Source organism: Manis javanica, chromosome X (genome assembly GCF_040802235.1).
Source record: "Manis javanica isolate MJ-LG chromosome X, MJ_LKY, whole genome shotgun sequence".
Classification (NCBI taxonomy): domain Eukaryota; kingdom Metazoa; phylum Chordata; class Mammalia; order Pholidota; family Manidae; genus Manis; species Manis javanica.
Genome location: NC_133174.1, coordinates 77504156 through 77525944, shown reverse-complemented (window position 1 = coordinate 77525944; position 21789 = coordinate 77504156). Strand labels below are relative to the sequence as shown.

At 36.3% G+C, this 21789-nt stretch overlaps 1 pseudogene; it reads right to left on the bottom strand.

Moving 5' to 3' along the window:
* Positions 1-2531: 2531 nt before the first annotated feature.
* The window catches only part of LOC108399440 (trimethyllysine dioxygenase, mitochondrial-like), a 38631-nt pseudogene continuing 19373 nt past the window's right edge, over positions 2532-21789 (bottom strand).

Genomic DNA, 21789 nt, shown 5'->3' with positions numbered 1-21789 from the left:
AAATAAAAAGAAAGATAAGGTCATGTTCACGGATTGGAAGACTCAAAACTGTTAGTTTGTTTATTCTCCCCAGAATGATCTATAGATTCAAGCAACCACAATAATAATCCTAACAGACTTTATCCTAAAAACTTGACAAAGGTATTTTAAAATTTATATGGAATGTAAATACTCTAGAAAAGGGGTTAGCAAACTGTGGTCTGTGGGCCAAATACAGCTTACTGCCTGTTTTTGTAAGTAATGTTTTATGGAATACAACTACACCCATTCATTTATATACTGTCTATGGCTCCTGTTGTGCTTCCACAATAGTATTAAGTAGTTGTGAATGAGATCATATGGCCCACAAAGCCTAAAAACTTACAATTTGGCCCTTTGTAGGAAACTTTGTAGACCCGATCTAGAGTATCCAAAATAATTTTGAAAAAGAATAAAGTTCAAAAACATTTTACCTGACTTTAAAACATACTATAAATCTGAAGTAGCCAAGACAGTGTGGAGCTGTCACAAGGATCCACAAATAAATAATGGAATCAAATAGGGAGGCTAGGAAGAAACCCTCATTTATATGGTCATTTGCTTGTTGACAGAGTTGCAAAAGCAATCCAATGGGAGAAAGGAAGGTCTTTTCAACCAATGGTGGTAATAACACCTGGATATCCACATGTGCAATATATGATCTTACACGCCTACCTCACAACATGTAAAAATTAATTTGAGAGAGATTACATGCTTAAATGTAAAAGATAAAACCATAACACCTTTAGAAAAAAATAGGAGAATATCCTCACATCATTGGGAGTAGTCAAAGATTTCTTACACAGGTCACAGAAACAATCATTAAAGAAAAAACTGATCAATTACACTTCATTAAATTTAAAGTTTCTGCTCATCAAAAGACATTGTTAAAAAATTAGTAGGTAAGCCACACACTATAATATTCCAAAAACATATATCAGGTAATAACTGGTGACCAGGGTTTATAAAGAACTCCTACAAGTCAATAGTGAAATGATAACCCAGTGAAAAAATGGGCAAAAGATTTAACCAGATACTTCACAAAGTATGACATATGAATGGCCAATAAGCACACGGAAAAATGCTCAACATCATCAATAATTAAAAAATGAAAATTAAAACCCCAAGGAGATATCCACCACAATGGCTGACAACATAAAGTGTTGGAAAAGTTCTGGGGAAGCTACAACTCTCATACATTGTTGGCAGTTGCCTATGAAACTAAACACATATTCTATGACCCAGCAGTTCCACTCTTAGGTATTTATGTGAATGAAATGAAAACACATATATGCAAAAATACTTTTATATGGACATTCATGGCAATTTCATTCATAATAACTCCAACCTGGAAACAGCCCAGTTGTTTATTCATAAAAAAATGGATTTGCTATTCTAGAATAGGCAAAAGTATATATGGTGCTAAAAAATCAAAATGCTGGTTTCTTCTGCGGTGTGTGTGTAGGGCTGGACTGGGAAGGGGTATAACGGTTCCTTGTGCAGTGATGGTAGCATTCTATATCTTGATAGGGGTTTGGGCTACGTAGGTGTATGCATTTGTCAAAATGTAGCAAGTGTATATTTACTATTTAACATAATTGTATATAAATTTTACCTCAAAATAAAAAATCTGTAAACAAATATTGAACTCTACTTAAGGATACAAATGTTGAAGTATTTCAAAGAGACATGTACTCATATCTACAATGTACTTTGAAATATATCAAAAATAGATTAGTTGATAGATGGGTAGCTAGGTAATAAAGCAAGTATAGTAATAACTTAATAGTAGAATCTAGGTTGTAAATCTATGGGATTTTCCTGTGTTTTCAAGTTTTTATGTTTAAAAATATTCATTATAAAATGTTGGAAAAAAATATTGAGAACCTACTCATTATTCTAGATAATGGAAATACAAGAGATGACTGACAGAGAGTTTTCCAGAGGAGCTCATCCAAGGGAAGTGAATTAGTATTTATGTAGTTCCTACTACATTCTAGGGGAAAGGACAAGGGCAATTATTTATTCTTTTCTTCACAACTGGTTGTGGAAGAACAGGCTGGAAATAAGTAGTGATGATGAGTTCAGTCTTGAATATGATGTTTTATGATCCTAGAAGATATCTAAGTGGTGATATTTTAGTAGAATACTGGATATACAGGATATGAGATTTGCACAAGTCTGTGCTACAGACAAATGTGGTCATCATGCTTTCGGATACCATAGCTGTTTGGTCACTGAGCACAATTAGATAACTGTTCTTTATTTTACTAGTGCTTTTGTTTTTAAATACTATCTCAATTCTCCTCCAACAACTGCAAGAATCTAGCTTTCCTTGACTGTTGTTCTACTTACTATTCCATGGGAATTATACTAGGAATAGGAATTATACTGAGAAGAATCTATGGAATAGCAAGATTAAAGTGTGGCAGATACAAGGATCTTAGAGATTTTCACTACATTAAGGCTAATATTTGGTAAATAAATTACACTGGGGGATAGTTCCTTGATACTCACCTGATCAAATAAAGCTCTTTATTCCATGGGTAGATGTTAAGACTGGCCCAACCCCAATCATGTGGTTGTGACAGTCTCCAACATTTTTTTTTTGTAGATAATTAATTTTTATTGAAGGGTAGTTGACACACAGTATTACATTAGTTTCAGGTGTACAACACAGTGATTCAACATTTATATACATGATAATTCTAGGTACCAGCTATCACCATACCAAGTTGTTACAATATTTTGACTATATTCCTTATGCTATACATTACATCCCGGTTACTTATTTATTTTACAATTGGAAGTGTGTACTTTCTTTTCTTTTTTTTTGTGAGGGCATCTCTCCTGTTTATTGATCAAATGGTTGTTAACAACCATAAAATTCTGTATAGGGGAGTCAATGATCAATGCACAATCATTAATCCACCCCAAGCCTAATTTTTGTCAGTCTCCAATCTTCTGAAGCATAACGAACAAGTTCTTACATGGAGAACAAATTCTTACATAGTGAATAAGTTACATGGTGAACAGTACAAGGGCAGTCATCACAGAAACTTTCGGTTTTGATCATGCATTATGAACTATAAACAATCAGTCCAAATATGAATATTCGTTTGATTTTTATATTTGATTTATATGTGGATACCACATTTCTCTCTTTATTATTATTATTTTTAATAAAATGCTGAAGTGGTAGGTAGATGCAAGATAAAGGTAGAAAACATAGTTTAGTGTTGCAAGAGAGCAAATGTAGATGATCAGGTGTGTGCCTGTAGACTATGTGTTAATCCAAGCTAGACAAGGGCAATAAAACATCCACAGATGCAGCAGATTTCTCTCAGAACAGTGGGGGAGAGGTTCTAAGCCTCACCTCTGTTGATCCCCAATTCTCAACTGGTGGCCCCCCTGTGACTGTGCCTGTCTTAGGGTGTTCCTCCCTTGAGGAATCTTACCCGTGTCTGGCTAACCAGTTATCTTCCGGGGCCATACAGGGAAATGTAAAGTTGGTAAGTGAGAGAGAAGCCTTATTGTTTGAAATGGTTAGTTTTCTACTTCTTTGCATATTTATGCCCTGTGGCTTCTATGCCCAGCATTTGTCTTGAGGTATCTTTACCACTTGGAAGAATTATAATACATGGTAAATTCAATATGAGGCACAAACTCTATTTAAGGGTTGTAATTAGGAAGGAAGAAGAAAAGCTATAGAAGTAGCAGGCAGAAGAAAACATGGGAAGATTGATTATTTCTTTGACATATCTTCTTGTAGAGTAACATAAGCAAGTATAGGTTTTAAACTACTAATTAAATTGTGCACACACATTAACATAATAGGAGTATAGTTATATAACCAAAGCAGACCTATAATTACCAGCCATCTCCAGTGAAACCAAGAAAACCAGTTAGGCACCTTAGTCATTTGTGAAAACTTATCTATGATATGGTGGATATTGTCCAACTGAACTTGAACAGTCTGAGAGAAATCAGACAAATTGAAACAGCCCATTCCTGGGGACTGGTCACATCCCATATGTTCTATTAACAGTAAATAGTCTGTAGTTGTAAGATTTTGGAGTGCTACAATTTGCACTTCTCCTAATTCTTGTTTGAGTTCCAACAGTATAGATCCAGTCAAATTTTTTGTTTTACTATATGCACAGGCCAGCTTAGATATCTCCTTCTTCATTCCCATGACAAGTCCAGGAACCGGTGGGATGAGTGCATCTACAGCTGTAGCAGCACGTGGATCTTTGTTGGGGTTTTGATGATCATCTTCTGGCATGAGTTTTCCAGAGAGTGCTGATGTTGGAAGTTCTTTTTCATATCATATCTTAGTTCATTTTCTGGGTAGCCAACTTAGGCTTTGATCCTCTGTATAACCAAGTTCCCCCTATAAACCCCTTTACAGTCACTGCCCATCAGCATAGCAAAATGTTGTAGAATCACTACTTCTCTTCTCTGTGTTGTACAACCCTCCCCTTTCTCCCACTCCCCCATGCATGCTAATCTTAATACCCACCTTCGTCTTCCCACCCTTATCCCTCCATACCCCCCCCCCATCCTCCCCAGGCCCTTTCCCTTTGGTACCTGTTAGTCCATTCTTGAGTTCTGTGATTCTGCTGCTGTTTTGTTCCTTCGGTTTTTCCTTTGTTCTTATACTCCACAGATGAGTGAAATCATTTGGTATTTCTCTTTCTCCACTTGGCTTATTTCACTGAGCATAATACCCCCCAGCTCCATCTATGTTGCTGCAAATGGTAGGATTTTCCCTCTTCTTATGGCTGAGTAGTATTCCACTGTGTATATGTACCACATCGTCTTTATCCATTCATCTACCGATGGACATTTAGGTTGCTTCCAATTCTTGGCTATTGTAAATAGTGCTGCGATAAACATAGGGGTGCATCTGTCTTTCTCAAACTTGATTGCTGCGTTCTTAGGGTAAATTCCTAGGAGGGTAATTCCTGGGTCAAATGGTAAGTCTGTTTTGAGCATTTTGATGTACCTCCATACTGCTTTCCACAATGGTTGAACTAATTTACATTCCCACTAGCAGTGTAGGAAGGTTCCCCTTTCTCCACAGCGTTGCCAACATTTGTTGTTGTTTGTCTTTTGGATGGCAGCCATCCTTACTGGTGTGAGGTGATATCTCATTGTAGTTTTAATTTGCATTTCTCTGATAATTAGCGATGTGGAGCATCTTTTCATGTGTCTGTTGGCCATCTATATTTCTTTTTTGGAGAACCGTCTGTTCAGTTCCTCTGCCCATTTTTTAATTGGGTTATTTGTTTTTTGTTTGTTGAGGCATGTGAGCTCTTTATATATTCTGGACATCAAGCCTTTATTGGATGTGTCATTTACAAATATATTCTCCCATACTGTAGGGTTCCTTTTTGTTCTATTGATGGTGTCTTTTGCTGTACAGAAGTTTTACAGCTTAATATAGTCCCACTTGTTCATTTTTGCTGTTGTTTTCCTTGCCCAGGGAGATTTGTTCAAGAAGAGTTCTCTCATGGTAATGTCTAAGAGATTTTTGCCTATGTTTTTTTCCAAGAGCTTAATGGTTTCATGACTTACATTCAGGTCTTTGATCCATTTTGGGTTTACTTTTGTATATGGGGTTAGACAATGGTCCAGTTTCATTCTCCTACATGTAGCTGTCCAGTTTTGCCAGCACCATCTGTTGAAGGGACTGTCATTTCACCATTGTCTGTCCATGGCTCCTTTATCAAATATTAACTGACCATATATGTCTGTGTTAATGTCTGGATTCTCTAGTCTGTTCCATTGGTCTGTGGCTCTGTTCTTGTGCCAGTACCAAATTGTCTTGATTACTATGGCTTCATAATAGAGCTTGAAGTTGTGGAGTGAGATCTCGCCTACTTTATTCTTCTTTCTCAGGATTGCTTTGGCTATTCGGGGTCTTTGGTGGTTCCATATGAATTTTTGAATTATTTGTTCCAGTTCATTGAAGAATGTTGCTGGTAGTTTCACAGGGATTGCATCAAATCTGTATATTGCTTTAGGCAGGATGGCCATTTTGATGATATTAATTCTTCCCAGCCATGAGCATGGGATGAGTTTCCATCTGTTAGTGTCCCCTTTAATTTCTCTTAAGAGTGACTTGTAGTTTTCAGAGTATAAGTCTTTCACTTTTTTGATTAGGGTTTTTCCTAGGTATTTTTTTTTGATGCAGTTGTGAATGGAGTTGTTTTCTTGATTTCTCTTTCTGTTGGTTCATTGTTAGTGTATAGAAAAGCCACAGATTTTTGTGTGTTGATTTTGTATCCTGCAACTTTGCTGTATTCCAATATCAGTTCTAGTAGTTTTGGGGTGGAGTCTTTAGGGTTTTTATGTACAATATCATGTCATCTGCAAATAGTGACAGTTTAACTTCATCTTTACCAATCTGGATTCCTTGTATTTCTTTGTTTTGTCTAATTGCCATGGTTAGGACCTCCAGTACTATGTTAAATAACAGTGGGGAGAGTGGGTATCCCTGTCTAGTTCCTGATCTCAGAGGAAAAGCTTTCAGCTTCTTGTTGTTAAATATAGTGTTGGCTGTGGGTTTATCATAGATGGCCTTTATTATGTTGAGGTACTTGCCCTCTATGCCCATTTTGCTGAGAGTTTTTATCATGAATGCATGTTAACTTTGTCAATTGCTTTTTCAGCCCCTATGGAGATGATCATGTGGTCTTTCTTTTTGTTGATGTGGTGGATGATGTTGATGGACTTTCGAAGGTTGTACCATCCTTGCATCCCTGCGATGAATCCCACTTGATTATGGTGTATGATACTTTTGATATATTTTTGAATTCTTCTTGCTAATATTCTGTTGAGTATTTTTGCATCTACGTTCATCAGGGATATTTGTCTGTAGTTCTCTTTTTTGGTGGGGTCTTTGCCTGGTTTTGGTATTAGGGTGATGTTAGCTTCATAGAATGAGTTTGGGAGTATCCCCTGCTCTTCTATTTGGAAAACTTTAAGGAGAATGGGTATTATGTCTTCCCTGTATGTCTGATAAAATTCCGAGGTGAATCCATCTGGCCCAGGGGTTTTATTCTTCGGTAGTTTTTTGATTACCACTTCAATTTTGTTGCTGGTAATTGGTCTGTTTAGATTTTCTGTGTCTTTCTGGTTTATTCTTGGAAGGTTGTATTTTTCTAGGAAGTTGTCCATTTCTCCTAGGTTTCCCAGCTTGTTAGCATATAGGTTTTCATAGTAGTCTCTAATAATTCTTTGTATTTCTGTGGGGTCCATCGTGATTTTTCCTTTCTCGTTTCTGATACTGTTGATTTGTGTTGACTCTCTTTTCCTCTTTATAAGTCTGGCTAGAGGCTTATCTGTTTTGTTTATTTTCTCAAAGAACCAGCTCTTGGTTTCATTGATTTTTGCTATTGTTTTATTCTTCTCAATTTTATTTATTTCTTCTCTGTTCTTCATTATGTCCCTCCTTCTGCTGACCTTATACCTCATTTGTTCTTCTTTTTCCAATTTTGATAATTGTGACATTAGACCATTCATTTGTGATTGTTCTTCCTTTTTTAAATATGCCTGGATTGCTCTATACTTTCCTCTTACGACTGCTTTTGCTGTGCCCCACAGTAGTTGGGGCTTAGTGTTGTTGTTGTCGTTTGTTTCCATATATTGCTCAATCTCCATTTTGATTTGGTCATTGATCCTTTGATTATTTAGGAGCATGTTGTTAAGCCTCCATGTGTTTCTGAGCCTTTTTGCTTTCTTTGTACAGTTTATTTCTAGTTTTATGCTTTGTGGTCTGAAAAGTTGATTGGTAGGATTTCAATCTTTTGGAATTTACTGAGGCTCTTTTTGTCCTAGTATGTGGTCTATTCTGGAGAGCGTTCCATGTGCACTTGAGAAGAATGTGTATCCTGTTGCTTTTGGATATAGAGTTCTGTAGATGTCTATTAGGTCCATCTGTTCTAGTGTGTTGTTCAGTGCCTCTGTGTCCTTACTTATTTTCTGTCTGGTGGATCTGTCCTTCGGAGTGAGTGGTATGTTGAAGTCTCTTAGAATGAATGCATTGTATTCTATTTCCTCCTTCAGTTCTGTTAGTATTTGTTTCAGGTATGTTGTTGCTCCTGTACTGGGTGCATATATATTTAAAATGGTTATATTCTCTAGTTGGACTGAGCCCTTTATTATTATGTAATGTCCTTCTTTGTCTTTTGTTACTTTCTTAATTTTGAAGTTTGTTTTGTCTGATACCAGAATTGTAACACCTGCTTTCTTCTCTCTGTTGTTTGCATGAAATATCTTTTTCCATCCCTTGACTTTAAGTCTGTGCGTGTCTTTGGGTTTGAGGTGAGTCTCTTGTAAGCAGAATATGGATGGATCTTGCTTTTTTATCCATTTTATTACTCTGTGTCTTTTAATTGGTGAATTCAGTCCATTTACATTTAGGGTGATTATTGAGAGGTATGAACTTATTGCCATTGCAGGCTTTAAGTGTGGTTACCAAAGGTTCAGGGTTAGCTTCTTTACTATCTTACTGTCTAACTTAACTCACTTGTTGAGCTATTATATACGCGGTCTGATGGTTCTTTATTTCTCTCCCTTCTTATTCCTCCTCCTCCCTTCTTCATATGTTGGGTGTTTTGTTCTGTGGTCTTTTTAGGAGTGCTCCCATCTAGAGCAGTCCCTGTAAGATGCCCTGTATAGGTGGTTTGTGGGAGGCAAATTCCCTCAACTTTTGCTTGTCTGGGAATTGTTTAATCCCTCCTTCATATTTAAATGATATTCGTGCTGGATACAGTAGTCTTGGTTCAAGGCCCTTCTGTTTCATTGCATTACGTATATCATGCCATTCTCTTCTGGCCTGTAGGGTTTCTGTTGAGAAGTCTGATGATAGCCTGATGGGTTTTCCTTTGTCTGTAACCTTTTTTTTCCTCTCTGGCTGCCTTTAATACTTTGTCCTTGTCTTTGATCTTTGACATTTTAATTATTATGTGTCTTGGTGTTTCCCTCCTTGGATCCCTTGTCATGGGAGTTCTGTGTACCTCTGTGGTCTGAGAGGCCATTTCTTCCCCTTGTTTGTGGAAGTTTTCAGCAATTATTTCTTCAAAGACACTTTCTATCCCTTTTTCTCTCTCTTCTTCTTCTGGTACCCCTATAATGTGGATATTGTTCCATTTCAATTGGTCACTCAGCTCTCTTAGAATTCTTTCATTCCTGGAGATCCTTTTATCTCTCTCTGCATCAGCTTCTCTGCGTTCCTGTTCCCTGTTTTCTAGTCCATTAATGGTCTCTTGCATTTCATCCATTCTGTTTTGAAGTCCTTCCAGAGCTTGTTTTATTTCTGTATTCTCCTTCCTTAGTTCTTGCATATTTCTCTGCAAGTCCATCAGCATGGTTATGACTTTTGTTTTGAATTCTTTTTCAGGAAGACTGGTTAAATCTATCTCCCCAGGTTCCTTCTCAGGGGAAGATGTAGTGGAGGGCCATACTTTTCACTTGCTACTGGCCTTTCTTTACTGGGACAACTGTGACTCCTAGTGGCTTGTGTTGGGTAATTGCGTGTAGACTGGGTCTTTGTGTCTTGCCTGCCGATATGGAGGAATTTCCCTTTCTGTGTGTGTAGTCTGCCTTAGGCTGTTTCTCTGCTTTCGCAGCGCCCAGAGGGGTAATGGACTAGGGGGTTCTGTTTGGCTGTTTACCTCCGTGAGGGTTCTCAGAGCTGTTGCTCAGGGAGTTAGTGCACCCGGTTTTCCCTGTAATTTCCAGCCACTGGGCTGTGACCTGTGTTGTACCCGTCCAGCTGTTATGTCCCTGTTCCTTTAAGACTTTCAAAAAGCACACGCTTTTCTTTGTCACAAGGGCATCAGCTTCAGAACCCACTCAGAGGTCTTGCTGCCCTATTTCCTTAGTTTCCAGCCCTCCATGCATGCATTGTGTCTGCGCTCTGGTGCAGGTGGCTGGGGCTGGGTGTTTACCAATCCTGGGCTCCCTCTCCCTCCCGCCGGGAGCTGGGGGGAGGTGTGCTTGTGTCCCGCTGGGCCGGGGGTTGTATCTTACCCCTTTCACCAGGCGCTGAGCTCTCGCACGTGTGGATGTAGTCTGGCTGTTGTCCTGTGTCTTCTGGTCTCTCTTTTAGGATTAGTTGTATTTGTTGTATTTTCAAACATAATATGTATTTGGGAGGAGATTCCCACTGTCCTACTCACGCCGCCATGTTGGCTCCACCCTGAGTCTCCAACATTTTCAATATATTCATGCTTCAATGGCACTTTTCTGAGGAGTTCAAATTCCTCAGTTGCCTTTTGAAGTACCTGTTCTGCTGCATAGAATCCATCTGCTAGCAGTTTCATGCCACCCTTTCCTTCATGCTTAAGACAGTGAAACACTTGAATGCTAGAGAAGGAAAAAATAAAATTATTGTGTTCATTGAAGAAAATGAAATGTATCAAAATTTTAGAAAATTATATGTAAAATAATTACTGAACCTACTTCTGTCATTTATTTTCATGAATAAATAAATCTCATTTCCTAATAATTTTCCTTTCATAGCCAGTTGAACTACTTTTGTTTTTTCCAATATTAAAGCCTCTATAGGTTTCTTCTAAACATATGCAATGTATATTGAAGACAATATGTACCAGACCCTAGGAATACTAGCATGAATAAGATACAGTCTCTGTTTTAAAAAATACCCATAGTTTAGTAAGAAGAGATAAAGCAAATAACTACAAATAAATTATCATAGGCACTAAAATAAGATTGTATACAAGATATAGTGGGACTGTAAAGAAGTGAAATTACCCTAGCAGGGTGTTGTAAGGAGACATGTTTTAGAGTGGATGAGAATGGCTTTCTTTAGTCTTAAAGAATGAGAAAGAGTTGAATTGGGATTAGACTGAGGTGAGGAGAGGGCATTCCTGGCCGAGAAAATATATGACCAATGATACCAATGTAAAAGAAAGTATATTCAAGGAAGAGAGTAAGAAGTTCCTATCAGTATAGCACAGAAAACCACAGAAGGATTTTAAACTGGGAGACTGTATTCTCATATTAACATTTTTAAGACTTGATTATGATGATAGCATAGGAGATGAAGTGATGGGAAACAAGATGAACAAAAAAAAGTGGATAACTGAAAGAGTAGAGGAAAACACGGTGGACTTAAGCTTAGAGAAGGGTATTACAGAAAAGAACACAAACTTAAGAGATACTACAGTGGTAGAACTGGAAAGATTTGATAATTTATTACATTTGGAGGATTAAAAGCAGGCAAAAATCTAGAATAATTCCAGGTTTCTCAATTATACAACTTGATAGATGATAATGCCATTTGCTAAGACAGAGAGTGCAGGAAGATATGTAACTGGATGATAGTGAGGGACTGTGAAGTGTTGAGGAAGAAGTTCAGTGTAGGGGCATGTTGAAACAGTTGAGTCATATGTGGCTGAAAATGTTCACAGGGAAGGCAAAGGCAACTATTAATGCACTGGAAAACAAATAGAATTTTCAAATTAGTGAGGGCGAAATAAAGCTAATAGTAATTTAGAAAAAAAGAGAAATCAGAGAAAGTGAACAAGAAAGTAAAATTAGTAATAAACATAAATAAAGTTGGAAGGAATAAAAGCAAAAAGAACCTAATATAAATAACTACAATTAAAATGACAAAGGTCAGTTCTGGTCTGTTGAGCTTTCTGTGGAACTTCTAGGTCAGGATTATTGAGTAGCCAGCTAAAGAGGTTTAACTCAGAAGAGGGGTAGATTTTGCAGTTTTCTGTACATGGTAGCTAAAGCCAACAATGTGGAGGAAGTCATTTGTAGAGATCATTTCAAGTAAGAAAAGAGGGGCAAGCAGATAAACCTTGAGGGACAACAATATTTAGGACATGGACAAAGGAGAATAAGCCAGCACAAGAGACTGAAAAAAAAATAATGAGAGATATAGGAGGAAAACCAGAAAAGAAGGAATATTTAAGAAGAGGTAGTGGTTAATGGTATGCCCCAGGAGGTCAAGTAAGATGAAGACTGAAAGGTACACACTAGGTATGGCAATAAGTTAGTTGCTGGTGACTTTGTGGAGAGTAATTTTAATTGGGAGGGGGTTGGATGAACTAGCTGACTAAGGGTTTGAGGAGTGAATGGGAAGTGAGAATGAAAAGACATTGAATGTAGATAACTCTTTTAATATCTTTAGTGAAGGAGGAGTAAGGGGAGGCTGTAACTAGAGAGAGACAGAATCCAAGGAAGTGTACAGAAGTAGAGATTTAAGAAATGAGAAGCCAAAAGGAAGGAGTCAGTAGGTGTGGAGAGGCTGAAAACACATAAAGAGAAACCCCAAGGAGGCTGGAAAGGATGAGATCGAGAGCAAAAAAAACCACAAGGAATATAACAATGATGATGATGATGAAAATGGCTAAAATGATAATAGCTAGTATTTATTGAACAGTTTAAACATGCCAGGCAGTATGCCAAGTACTTTAGATACATTGTGTAACTTAACCCCTAAGCAATAACGATGCATAGGTTTTATTGCTAGTCCTGCTTTATAGATAAAGAAAGTGAGGCACAGAAATGTTACTTGCCCAAGATCACAAAGCTAATTAATGTATGTTCCAGCTGGGATGCAAATCCAGATCTGGTTGGTGCCATAGCCTGAATTCTTAATCATTCTTATTAAAGTGTTAATAAATGTGCTTGGTCCTTGCTGTTGATTAGGAAGGATTAAACTTAAAGCACAGAAAACTGCTTATCTCTGGTAGTGGGCAGAGAGAACAGTTAGTCAATATTGGAACCTCAGTCCCTGCTCAGCTGCTTCTCATCCTATTTCGTATTTCTTCCTTCTGTATTCCCTAGAATAAGGATGCAAACTGTTGGTCTCCTCATATATTGATAACATTGAGCAGGAGCTCTAAAACCTGCTTTATTCTTCCTCCCCCAAACCAAACATTCGTAAGTTATAAACCCTGAAGGAAATCAATTGTACCACAATCAATTGAATAAACTGGCTTCAGATTTCCCTCTATGAGATCAAGGTAACAGTTCAACACACCACCAGTTCATCACCCTCTCATATTGCCTTTATAAATCCATATGTACACTCACTTTATTAATATCTTTGTGCCTCAGGCTCATCATCTATATGCAGAAGCAAGATCAATAATAAAACAACAAAATAACAAACACAGAAGTACCTCTAAATAAGAGGCAAATGGTAGGAAAGTTAAGTAGGTATTTATCATGTCACATAATTACCATTTGTTTTTTGTGGTGAGAACATTTAAGTTCTACTTTCTGTTAGCTATGGTGATAATCATATTGCTATATATAATGGCTGTTCACCTTAAATTTTCACAATGTTATATATGTCAATTATATCTCAGTTAAAGCTCAATAACTTATGATTCCATGTAAGGTTATTTTTCATTCATTCTTTCTCTCCAATTTCTTGCAAAATGGATTCAAGTTCCTTTCAATATCATAACCAAGGTAGCTGTGTTTGGAAGATTGACCCCTATGCAATATAACAACTAAATATAAGAAAACTGTATGATTTCAAAACTAATGGTTAGACAATAGTTTTTTGGTAAGTTATTTGTAATCACTTTGACAAAAAAAAGTGTGGTTTAAACAAAATTAAGACCCATTCATATAGTAAGGTGGATTTTCAATAATTTCCCAAAATTTTATTCCTGTAAGTCTAAAGAAGGCTGGGCTATGCGGTTTCAAAATGCTCATGTTTCTAGGAAGAGAGAAATAAATACTCATACAAATCAGCAGCAGCAGATATGATCTTGGTTCAAATAGAATGGAAAATGACTGAAGAAACTATTCAAGACCAACACAAGTAAAGACCCACTATGGATAATTCTAATCCACTTACCCACAGGGCTCTTTAAAATAGGTAGTATCAGTGTGCCAATCCAGAGCAATCATTGTGTATGCGGTGTCATCCCCGGAGAAGTCTGAAGTGAAATACCACATCCTTCCATACATGGTTTCTCTGTCAAATGAAATACAGGAAGATATTTAAGCTATTTGAAATTTTCATTCTTATCTTTTGAAACTTTCTAGTCGTTTCTTTAATTATTCACAAATAACAATAGATTTTTTTTGGCTCCAGATTTCCATCTATAAAGTGATGATGGCAGCTGAACATGCCACCAGTCTTAACAATTCAGTTACTTATTAATATTCTATGAAGTTAGGGGGAAACCTGTGGAAGTATAATGTAGTCTGAAACCTTAGGGAATCATCCCACTCTGTTCATGTCCCTACTTTTAATAGCTTTCATATTCAAGGCTCTTTTCTGTGCTCACCTTCCTTGCATAGAAAAAATGTTTTTATGCAGCTATTTTTAGAACTAATTAATGTAAATTCTCATCTATCCTCTGGACATGGAGAAATAAGAAAAAAGAAAAGGATACTTATGTTACCAAGTATTTAGTGAGATGCTGTATCACTATCACTGTTGGTGTATTACTGTTGTGTCTCTTCTTGAGATATACTTCACAGGTTCTGATTTTATAGTTCTTTTCCCAGTGGGGTAGGATCTGACTAAAGGTCACTTTAATTCCTTAGCTTTCAGTTCATGTTATTCTCTGAACCCTCAAAGTCTATACAGGAAGTGTTCTTCCACTTGAACTATAATCTCTAAAGTACTCTCAGGTTATTTATTGCTTCTTTTACTTGAAAGTTCTCAAATTGTGTTTTAGACTGAATGGTTGACAAATGTTGACTATACTCTATTGGGATAGGGCAAATGACCTAGCATACTATCTACTACACAATGAAGTATATCTGGCTATTAAGTAAAAGGAAAGTACTAATTATAATAAAGTAAGTTGGCTTAATACTAGAGAAGATCCATCTATATACTAACGATATTCAGACTGGCAAGTGGCAAGAACGCTGTATTTAGGATCAGAAAATCTGATCTCTCTGAATCCTACAGGAATCTGAATCTGAATTGCTTACTAGCAGAACAACCATGGGCAAGGCACTTAACATATCTGAGACTCAATTGCCTCGTCAGTAGAAGAGGGAATAAAACACACACTTTTCAGGATTTCTGTAATGACCAAAAGAAAATAATGGGTGTGAATATGCTGGTTAAATGCTATATGGTATAAGGCAGTACTATTAACTATCCGTCTCTGATGAAGCCTTAGTAATCATAGAAAGTAAACTGTATGATAGTCAGGCACCATCTTATTCAATCCTTTTATTGATCACATGGGAAAATAGATCCCATGGGATGGCAGGCTGTTGGTGGAACTAACACTACTACCTGTTCTCTTTACTCAGTGTTTTTTCTAGTATGCAGTGGTACCTTTCACTTTGAAGATTTTGAAAAATATACCAGTAACTTTGAAGTCTTCATCATAATTAACATATACGTGTTTTTAGAGATTAGAAATCCAAGCCTCAAGTACAGCACTATAAATGAGAATACCCTTATTCAGGCCACAAAATATTCTAGATTAAAAACAAGGGTATTCATATTCTGGAAATAAATTGCAGATAACAGGGAACTAATGAATTACCTGATCAAACTGATCCCTTCTGCCAACTTCTCTGTGTGTTCTTGAGTGGGAGGAACATTTTCTACAAAGGCAATTCCATAGAGCAGAAAGTTTTGCAGAAAGTCCTTTAGTTCCTAATTGGTTTCTAAGAAGCTCTGGAAATCTACAGATGGAGCTTGGGCTTGCTGGAAGATTTCAGCATTCCATAAAATTCTAGGCAGGATGACCTTTTGTTTCTGCCCTTCATAGCTGTTTTTCACCAGCCAATCCAAATCATATCTAGTCACATGACCATCTGTCCCTTTTAAGAGAAAAATAAGAGGCATTGCAAAGAGTAATTATGAATACTGCCAATAATTCACTGCTTAAGAATTTTATTTTTAGCAACCAATTACCCAATGTTTTACTGTTTATGAAGCCAAATTAAAATGAGTGCTTAGAATGTTTCTAAGACAGAAGTATTTGTGAATTGAGTACTATGATTTAATAAGTCAATGAATGAACAAATAAATCTGCCCATCAGGTAAATAAGTTTATGGAATTATAGCTACATAGTAAAGGACCTTTCAGAGCATTCATTAAATCATTAAAGAATGATAATGACAAAAATCCCAGTTACTTTTTAGACTACTCCTCTCTCTATCTCCTTGCCCCCATTCTTACCTCTCTACACAAACTTTTTGAGATACAAGGGTCTAATTATTCTACTAATGGTGGAAAACATCAACGACTCACTCAAGATCACACAGCCAATAAGTACCACAGTTGGAACTAGAACTCTGGCCTCTTGCTTCCAGCAGTTCCTTCCTCTTCTAAATGAATTAGGGCACTCTGATCTAATGATATTACATCAATACATTATGAAGTGACTTCACAAGTGACTTTTCCCACTGTGCCAAAGAAGCAAAATGCTTTAGAAAATCTTCAGGATAAGCAAAGGATACAGCAAGAGGAGAGATAGGCTATGCTGGAATTTTATCTCTCTTTTTTTTAAACTTTCTGCCTCTGTCTGCTTTCTCTCTCTTTGGCTTCTCACCCTTTGATAACAAAGTATAAAGAATTTTGAGAGAAAAATGAGGAAATACAAAAATCACCTATGCTCATCATTTTTACATGCAGATGAAACCAGATGGTATATATATGTGTATGTGTGTGTATATGAAAGTTTGTACCTTGTCATTTAACATTTTAATGATTTATCATTAAAAAATTAAATCTTCATAAAGTGTCTTGTAATTTGAAGAATATGTACTATCAAAATTTACATAACTAATCTGATCTTTTGGAGCATGTACTTTGATTTTTGAAAAATTTCCCTTTTAATAGTTGTCATCCTTGTTTATATTTCTGATAATTTTCTTGAAATAGAAACAAAGAAGGTGGAATTACTAAAGCCAAAGATACAAATTTTTTAGTCTTTTTTTTACCAATTTAATTTTTTAATTGAAATATAATTGATATACAATCTTATACTGGCTTCAAATATTCATCACAGTGGTCCAACAGTTACTTATACTATTAAACCTTTAATCCCCGCCCCAGTGTGCTTACTATCTGTCAACATAGGAAGATGTTACAGAATTATTCGCTATATTCTCCATGCGGTACTACTATTCCCATGACCAGCTTGTATTATGATTGAGAATTTTTGTGTCCCTTTATCTCCCTTATCCTCCACACACACCCACCTCAACCCCTCCCCCATGGTAACCACCAGTCACTACTCAGTGTCTGAGTCTACTGCTGTTTTGCTCATTTTGTTTTGTTTTGTTTTTAGATTCCATAAATAAGTGAAATCATATGGCATTTGTCTTTCTCCACCTGGCTTTTTTCACTGAGAATAATACACTCTAGATCTATCCATGTCGTTGCAAATGGCAGGATTTCTTTTTTTTCAATGACTGAATAATAATTCATTGCATACATGTACCACCTCTTCTTTATCCATTCATCTATTGATGGACACTTTGGTTGCTTCCATATCTTGGCTATTGTAAATAATACACCAATAAACATAGGGATGCATATATCTTTTCAAATCAGGGGTTTTTGTTTTCTTTGGGTCAATTCCTAGAAGTGAAATTCCTGGGTCAAATGGTATTTCTATTTTGAGTTTTTTGAGGAACCTCCATACTGCTTTCTGCAGCGCTTGTACCAATTTACATTACAACCAACAGGACAGGAGGATATCCTGTTCTCCACATCCTCATCAGCATTTGTTGTTTCTTGTCTTTTGGACAGTGGCCATTCTACTGGAGTGAGGTGGTATCTCATTGTGGTTTTGATTTGCATTTTCATGATAATTGGCAATATGAAACATCTTTTCATATGCCTGTTGGCCATCTGTATTTCTTCTTTGGACAAACGTCTGTTCAGGTCCTCCACCCATTTTTTAATCAGGTTATTTGTGTTTTTTTGTGTGTGTTGAGGCATATGAGTTCTTTATATACTTTGGATGTTAACCTTTTATTGGATAAATCGTTTATGAATACATCATTCTCCCATATTGCAGTTGGCCTTTTCATTCTGCTGATTGTGTCCTTTGCTCTACATAAGCTTTTTGGTTTGATGTAGTCCCACTTGTTCATTTTTTATTTTGTTTCCCTTGCCTGAGGAGATGTGTCCAGGAAAAAATTGCTCATACTTATGTTCAACAGATCTTTGCCTATGTTTCCTTCTAAGAGTTTTATGGTTTCAGGACTTATGAACCATAAGAGGTCTTTGATCTATTTCAAGTTTACTTTTGTGTATGGAGTTAGACAGTAGTTCAGTTTCATTCTCTTGTATGTAGCTGTCCAGTTTTGCCAACACCAGCTGTTGAAGAGGCTGTCATTTCCCCATTGTATGTCCATGGCTCCTTTATCATATATTAATTGACCATATATACTTGGGTTAATATCTGTACTCTCTATTCTGTTCCACTGGTCTGTGGGTCTGTTCTTGTGCCAGTACCAAATTGTCTTGATTATTGTGGCTTTGAAGTAGAGCTTGAAGTTGGGAAGCAAGATCCCCCCTGCTTTATTCTTCCTTCTCAGGATTGCTTTGGCTATTCTGGGTCTTTTGTGGTTCTGTATGAATTTTAGAACAATTTTCTCTAGTTCATTAAAGAATGCTGTTGGTATTTTGATAGGAATTGCATTGAATCTGTACATTGCTTTGGGAAGGATGACCATTTTGATAATATTACTTCTTCCTATCCATGAGCATGGGATAGATTTCCATTTATTTGTGTCTTTAATTTCTCTCATGAGTGTCTTCTAGTTTTCAGATTATAGGTCTTTCACCTTCTTGGTTAGGTTTATTCCTAGGTATTTTAGTCTTTTTGATGTAATTGTATATGGAATTGTTTTGCTGATTTCTCTTTCTGCTAGTTTGTTGTTAGTATATAGGACTACAACAGATTACTCTGTATTAATTTTGTATCCTGCAAGTTTACTGAATACAGTTATTAGTTCTAGTAGTTTTTTGGTGGAGTCTTTAGGGTTTTTTATGTGTAATATTATGTTGTTTGCAAATAGTGACAGTTTAACTTCTTCCTTTTAACTCTAATGGATGCCTTTTAACTCTATATTTTCGGATTGCTATGGCCAGGAAATCCAGCACTATGTTGAATAAAAGTGGTAGGAGTGGGCACCCTTGTCTTGTTCCTGATCTTAGTGGAAAATCTTTTGGCTTTCTACCATTCAGTGTAATGTTAGCTGTGGGTTCGTCATATATGGCCTTTATTGTGCTAAGGTATTTCCTTCTATATTGCTTTTGTTGAAGGTTTTTATTATGAATGGATGTTGGTTCTTGTCAAATGCTTTTACAGCATCTATTGTCTCAATAGATAGTTTGTATCCTTTTTGTTATTATGGCATATGGTATTGATTTATTTATGAATATTATACCATCCTTGCATCCCTGAAATAAATAAATACCACTTGGTTGTGAAGGATGATCCTTCTGATGTATTTTTGAATTCGGTTCACTAATATTTTGTTGAGAAATTTTGAATTGATATTCATCAGGGATATTGGTGTATAATTTTCTTTTTTTTGAGGTGTCTTTGTCTGGTTTTAGTATTAGAGTGAAGCCGGTCTCATAGAATAAGTGTGGAAGTGTTCCCTCCTTTTCTACTTTTTGGAAAACTTTAAAAAGGATGGGTATTAGCTCTTCTTTAAATGTTTGGTAGACAGCTGTGAAGCCATCTAGTCCTGGACTTTTGTTTTTTGGGAGTTTTTCAATTATGGATTCAATTTCATTGTTGGCAATTGGTCTGTTCAGGTTTTCTGTTTCTACCTGGGTCAATCTTGAAAGGCTGTATTTTTCTAGGAATCTGTCCATTTCTTCAAGGTTGTCCAATTTATTGGCATATAATTTTTCATAGTATTCTTAAAAATTCTTTGTATTTCTGTGATATCTGTTGTGACTATTCCTTCTTGACTCCTGATTTTGTTTACTTGTGTATGCCTTCTTTTTTTCTTGGTAAGTCTGGCTAAGGGTTGTCTATTTTGTTTATCTTCTCAAAGAACCACATCTTGGTTTCACTGTTTCTCTATTGTTTGATTTTTCTCTATTTTATTTATTTCTTCTCTGACCTTTATTATGTCTCTCATTCTACTAACTTTGGGCTTCATTTGTTTTTCTTTTTCTGGTTTCTTTAATTGTGAGTTTAGACTGTTTATTTGGGACTGTTCTTGTTTCTTGAGGTAAGCCTGTATTGCTATGTACTTTCCTCTTGGAATAAGTCCTACAGATTTTGGGCTGTTGTGTGTCTGTTTTCATTTGTCTCCATGTATTGCTTTATTTCTGTTTTGATTTGTTCACTGATCCTTTGATTATTTAGAAACATGTTGGTTAGCCTCCATGTGTTTGCAGGCTTTTTTGTTTACTTTGTCTAATTTATTTCTAGTTTCATACCATTGTGGTCTGAGGAGCTGATTGGCACAATTTCAATCTTTTTGAATTTTCTGAAACTCTTTTTGTGGCTTAGTATGTGATCTATTCTGCAAGATGTTCCATGTACACTTGAGAAGAATGTGTATCATGCTGCTTTGGGGTGTAGAGTTCTGTAGATGTCTTTTAGGTCCATCTGACCTAATGTGTTGTTCAGTGCCTTTGTCTCTTATTACTTTCTGTCTGGTTGATCAGTCTATTGAAATGAGTGGTGTGTTGAAGTCTCCTAATATGAATGTGTTGCAATCAATTTCTTCCTTTAATTCTGTTTGCAATTGTTTTACATATGTAGGTGCTCCTATACTGGGTGCATAGATATTTATAATGGTTATATCTTCTTGTTGGGCTGACCCCTTTACCATATGTGTTTCCCTTGTCTCTTGCTGTGGTTTTGAAATCTATTTTGTCTGATATAAGTGCTGCTACTCCTGCTTTTTTTCTCCCTATTATTTGCATGAAATATCTTTTTCATCCTTTCACTTTTAGTCTGTGTGTCTTTGAGTCTGAAATTAGTCTACTGTATGCAGCAACTAGATGGGTCTTGTTTCTTTATCCATTCTGTCACTCTGTGGCTTTTTATTGGTACATTCAGTTAGATGTAATTAAGGTAATTATTGATACGTATGTACTTTTTGCCACTATATTAATTGTTTTCTGGTTGTTTTTATAGTTCCTCTCTGTTTCTTCCTCTCTTACACTGTTCTCGTGTTATTTGTTATTTATTTTAGTGTTGTAATTGGATTTCTTTTTCAAATTTTTGTGTATTATAGGCTTTAGGTTTGTTGTTACCGTAACGTTCAAGGATAGCTCCCTGACTATGCAACAGTCTATACTAAATTTATTGCTCTATTTCAAACACAATCTAAAAGTACTTCTTCTTCCTCCACATTTTATGTATTAGATGTCATAATCTGCACTTTTAGCATATCCCTTGACTGATTTTATGGATAGTTGGTTTTATTACTTTTGTTTTAATTTCACATTTGCTTGGTAAGTACTTGGTCTACTACCTTTACTGTGGGTTTATTTTCACTAGTGAAAGCTATTTAGCTTTAGGAACATTTCCATCTACAGCAGTCCCTTTAACATATCCTGTAATGCTGGTTTAGTGGTTATAAACTTCTTGAGCCTTCATTTTTCTGGGAAATGTTTAATCTCTGCTTCAAATCTGAATGATAATCTTGCTCGGTAGAGGATTCTTGGTTAAAGGCTCTTCTGTTCCAGTACATTGAATATTTCTTGCCACTCCCTTCTGGTCTGTAAAGTTTCTGCTGAGAAGTCCGCTGATAGCCTGATGGGGTTTCCCTTGTAAGTAATTTTTTTTCTCTCT